We start from the raw sequence: 5,241 nt of genomic DNA, 5'->3' as shown, positions 1-5,241 counted from the left end.
TATATATATATATGTGTGTGTGTGTGTGTGTGTGTGGTGTCTAGTTGTGATCTGTGACTAACGTTGCTATAGGAGCTTGACTTATGATAATACGACATGTGTTGGGCTTAAGTGGGTCCAAAATCTAACATATATAAACATTAGTTATGAGCATTTCAGCTCATTCACCTTAAAAATGAGGAAAGAGGCGCTGAATTGAGAAGAGAGAAGAGAAGAGAGAAAATCTAACTCTCTTTGATTTTCAAATCACCATAACTTGAGCTACGAAACTCCGATTGACGAGCCGTTTGCGGTCACGCGTCACTCTTCTCATTCTCTACAATTGTATCTAAGTTTTGTGGTGAGTAATCTACTGTCCTTTGCCCATTTTTTATTTTTCTCTTTAAATTCGAGTTTGGTTTGGGTTTTGAGAAAATCTTGTGATTTTGGTTGTTTAAGAGTGCTCTAGTATGAGCCATGGGTGATATTTATCACAAACTTCAGTGGATTAAGGTAAGAAGTGTTCAAACCCTTGTGATTTATCATTTTCATGAACTCTAGGTTAATGTATATATGTGAAATTGGTTATATTAGTGTATTTGGTGATTTTGATGCACAATTGGGAGTTTGGTGTTGCTTGAGGAGCTTTGGTGACGCTTGGAGTTGAGGTTGGTGGAGACTTCTAAAGAAGAGGCTCAATTGGTTTGGTTACAAGAGGTACGGTTTAAGTTTCATTTAAGTACCGTGTGGTGTGATGAGAATTCCTAGGCTAGATGCCCGTAGGATTAAGTTTGAATTGTATAAATGGTTGGTGCTAATATGCATAGTTGATATGTAATGTGAATTAATGATTGAGTTGAGGATTGTGTGGCCTTGTATGTTTGGTGTGTTGAAAATTTGATAATTTGGATAATGAGTATTAATTTGTGGAATATGCATTTAAATTGTGAATTTGGCCCGGAGGCCGTGAATTTTGGGTCGGAGGCCGGAAAGAGGTAAGGAAGGTAAGTTGATGTGTGTATTGTGTGATGATATAAGTAATTGGATGAATTTTAGATATTGAATGTGTGAACAATTGGTTTGGTTATTGAATAATAAGGTTTGAGGAATTGAAATGTGAAATTTGATGGTTGTGGATGAAATTGTGTAGATGAGGTATATTTAGTTTTGGTTGAGGTAAATTATGTGGTCATATGTGTGATTATTAATATTGATGTTTTGATGGTATGAAGAATGAGAGATATGCATGCTTGCTATATGTTTGATGATTGGTAGAGGTTGAGTAGTGGATGAAACCATGTTGATGGTAAGAATGATATCGATTGTATATGTTGATGGTTGATTGGAAATGATATTGTTGAAAATTGGGATGAGGAGATATATATAATATGTGATATTGTGTTTGAAATTGAGGTAATTGATTGAGATTGGTTAAAATGGTGGATTGGTGGCTTGTGTTTTGATAAAAGGGGTAATGTATGAGTTGAGGAGGCTTGAAGTTGATTTTGGTATATTTTGGTTGATTTTGAAAAGGGTTGGAATTGGTTTATTTTGAAAATGGCACTTTGTGGTTTTATATGAAAATGTGGTTCTTGGGCATACTTTGACGGAGCATAACTTGGGCTCCAGATCCCCGATTTGTGCCAAATTTATTTAGGAATGAAATTGGATTCGGAAATATTTATGCCGTTCGAAGGACGGGTGAAAAATGATTTAAAACGGAGAAGTTATACTCGTCCAAAAATTGGGGTTTGAAACTGGGAATTCTGCAACTTTTAACTTAGAAAAAATTTTGGTAGAACGCATAGCCACACGTAGGCGTGGCCGACGTGCACGCGTCGTTTTTCAGATTTTTACCAGTCACGCGTATGCGTGGGCGACGCGTACGCGTCGACGCACTGCACCAATTGCCCAGCATTCTTCCCGAGAGTTGTGCGAGAAATGTGTCATTTTTGTGCGTGGGGCACAAACCACACCCACGTGTAGGCGTCACCTAGCTGTTTTCCCATCCACGCGTGCGCGTGGGAGACGCATACGCGTCGATGTACTTTGTGACTTTCCACGCGTGCGCGTGGACGACGTGCACGCGTGACCCTGTTTTCATTCCAAAGTTGATTTTTTAGTTTTAAAAGCCAAATTTCATACTTCTAAGCCTCCGATCTCACCTCTTGTGTCTTAAGTCATTATGATATGCCTAGCAATGAGAAATGAGCTAGGGGATGTGGTAACTTGTGAATGAAGAAAGGGAAAAATTTATGATCAATGATGATCAAAGATGATTATATGAGATACGGAGGATAGCGATAGAAGTGCTTTATGAGCCATGAGCCGAAGGGCTGTATTTGTTAATAAAATGGCTGATTCTGGATTGAACTATGAGTCGGATGGCTGAGTTATTGTCGAGTTACGGCGGAGCCATTATTGATTATGGCTGAGTATGATTGCATATATGCGTATTGAATGAAATGTGAACGTTGCACTTCCACTGTCTGAGATACGAGTTTTCCTAGGTGAAAGCAGTGGCTAGCCACCACGTGCTCCAGGTGGGGACTCGATACTCTGCTGGTCCTATGTCGTAAGTGTGGCCGGACACTATAAAAGTTCCGGATGAGCTCGTCCCCGTGGATAAACACCAGTGTGGGTGTTGTATGGAAAAATACCAGTGTGGGTGTTGTATGATTATGATTATAATCAAGAATAACTCGAGTTGGGGATGCACGACAGAGGGACAGTCCAATGGTTAGCTACTAGGACTTGTCGGGTTGGCTATATAACCGACAGATAATATCATCAGCCATAGGACAGGCATTCATCATTTGTATATGTTTTGAATTGCTATATCATATATGTTATGTTATCTGATTATGTGCTACTTGTTCTACTTGTACCTTAATTGTGTATTACTTACCTGTATTGCTTGTGTTTGTACAACTGAAAGGACTCTCATGCTGGGGTCGGCGGACGCTGAGGGCTGTTCTTGAGGAGATGACTCGATGATGATTATTGAATGAGATAATTTGAGCTCCTTGGGTAGACGCAGTGAAGTGAATTCATTTGCTCCAGGTGAGGATATGATATATTGATATAGTATTGTTGAGGCAGAATAACTGGTGATGGTTTTATTTATAATTCTGGTCTTGGTTTTTGGAGAATTAACAAGTTGAGAAGCATGAGAAAGATGAATTAGATTTAGCATTCTCTTAAGACAGTTGCTTATTTATGGATTAGCAAGATCATAGGGTGAATGTTTAGTGAAAAGAAGTTTTGGATGCATAGTGAGTTTTTATTGCAGTGCATTGTATTTATTTGGCATTTTTACCGTACTGGAAACCCATGGGTCGGGGGTTCTCATTCCGTATATATCTCTTGTTTTTCAGATACAGGTCCAAGCGCTCAGAAGTGAGTTGTGGTTTGTCTGAGAGACGGCGAAAATCTTTATATTCTCCACTTTATATTTTGCTTAGAATATCTCCACCTTTATTTTGAAAGGCTTTATTATGTATTGAACTCTTTTGAATTTGCCTATAGAGGCTCTTATGTTTCTTTTAGGAGAGATTAGGAGGTTCTGTTGTCAATTACTTTCATATTGTACCTTAGCCGGCCTAAACTTCGCGGCTCGCGACTAGTGGCTATTTACTAATGTTTTATATATCTATACTGTTGTCTATCTCTTAATCTCCTTTATGCCTCTATCCTTATATCGCTTTTGGCTTCATGCCTTATCTTTTGGTTGTCCATACGTGAGTGATACGTCTTTGTGATTTTATTTTTACTCTTTTCAAGCTTCTCGATTAATACTCTTTTTAATTATACTTATATATATATATATATCAAAGATCCACCTGAGAGTTGTACCACCGTAATATCAGTGACTTATGACTCGAACAAAAGGATTTGAATATTAGGGTGTTACAAATTAAAATAAAATAAAAGTTTAATTATTCTGTTGGTCCTTATAGTTACCCAAAATTTTTAATTAGGTCTTTGTAGTTTTTTTTTCTTTTAATTGAGTTCTTGCACCAAAACTTTTTTTTAATTGGGTCTCTATAAAATTGGGTCCCTATAAAATTAAGCCAATTACTGTCAAGAGGAACTTAATTGAAAAAAAATAGTGCATGGACCTAATTAAAAGGAAAAAAAGTATAATGACCTAATTGAAAATTTTGTGAAACTATAGGGACCAATAGAGTAATTAAACCTAAAATAAATTAGGGTTACTTACACAATTTATATATATAAGGACATTTAAATAAATTTTCTTTCATGAGAATTTTACGGGTCCTCGTGGACAAGTACCTCAATCCCCACCTCTATTCCATTTATTTGTGTAGTGAATCTCCGTTCCATGGAGATTTTGCATATCCCCGTTTGCCTCCCCGCTAGGATAATCCCCATGAGCATCCGCAAATACGGATATTTTTGCCATCCCTACCCATGAGGCGAATAACTATGTTCTCGTTCTCATCTATTTCACTTGGATGGGTCTCCACCCGTAGAGATTTTTTGGGTTTTCATATTTAGCACCAAATCGCGAGTAATTCCTATGAATATCCATTTTGTCTGATTTTCTCATCATCCCAATTACTAACATTCGTTGTTTCATGATATGAAACTACTCCAGCCACTCAATAAATTTCTAGATAACTAAAGTCCACGCTATATCATTCTCATAAAATCACATGTATTCTTGTTATAACAATATTAATCGAAGATAAATGGTAAAACACTATATGAATCATATTTTCATATATATAACAATGATTATTTTAAAAAATATTAAAACATTACATATTGATTTGTAAGATTTTATTTTTAAAAATTTATTTATAATTTATGATTAATAACTTCAAAATTACATATATGTTATTTATCGTTTATATATTTTATTTTATTTTTTAAAAATTTATATTTTTCGTATCAACGATATTAGTGGCTATAGAAAGATTTTTACTATTAAACAAAATTATAGAAAAATTAAAAATAAAATTAGTTGATATTTTCTGAAGTTTTTAATTTAAGTTAGATTATATATTCAATTTATTTTTATTTGTTTATTCTAATAATTGTTTGTAATAGATAATATGTTTAAGCATATTTTAAAAGAAATTAGTCAATTTTATACAATTCAAAGATAATCTTAAAATTGAGTTAAGATGAAGTCAAATATAATAAACATATAGAGAATAAAAGTAAAATCAACAAAAATAAGACAAAAAAAATAAGTAACTAAAAGAAGAAGAAGATAGAAAAAACTATACGCGT

This window comes from Arachis duranensis, chromosome 3 (genome assembly GCF_000817695.3).
Source record: "Arachis duranensis cultivar V14167 chromosome 3, aradu.V14167.gnm2.J7QH, whole genome shotgun sequence".
In the NCBI taxonomy this organism is placed as follows: Eukaryota; Viridiplantae; Streptophyta; class Magnoliopsida; order Fabales; family Fabaceae; genus Arachis; species Arachis duranensis.
This window is presented reverse-complemented; position numbering follows the sequence as displayed.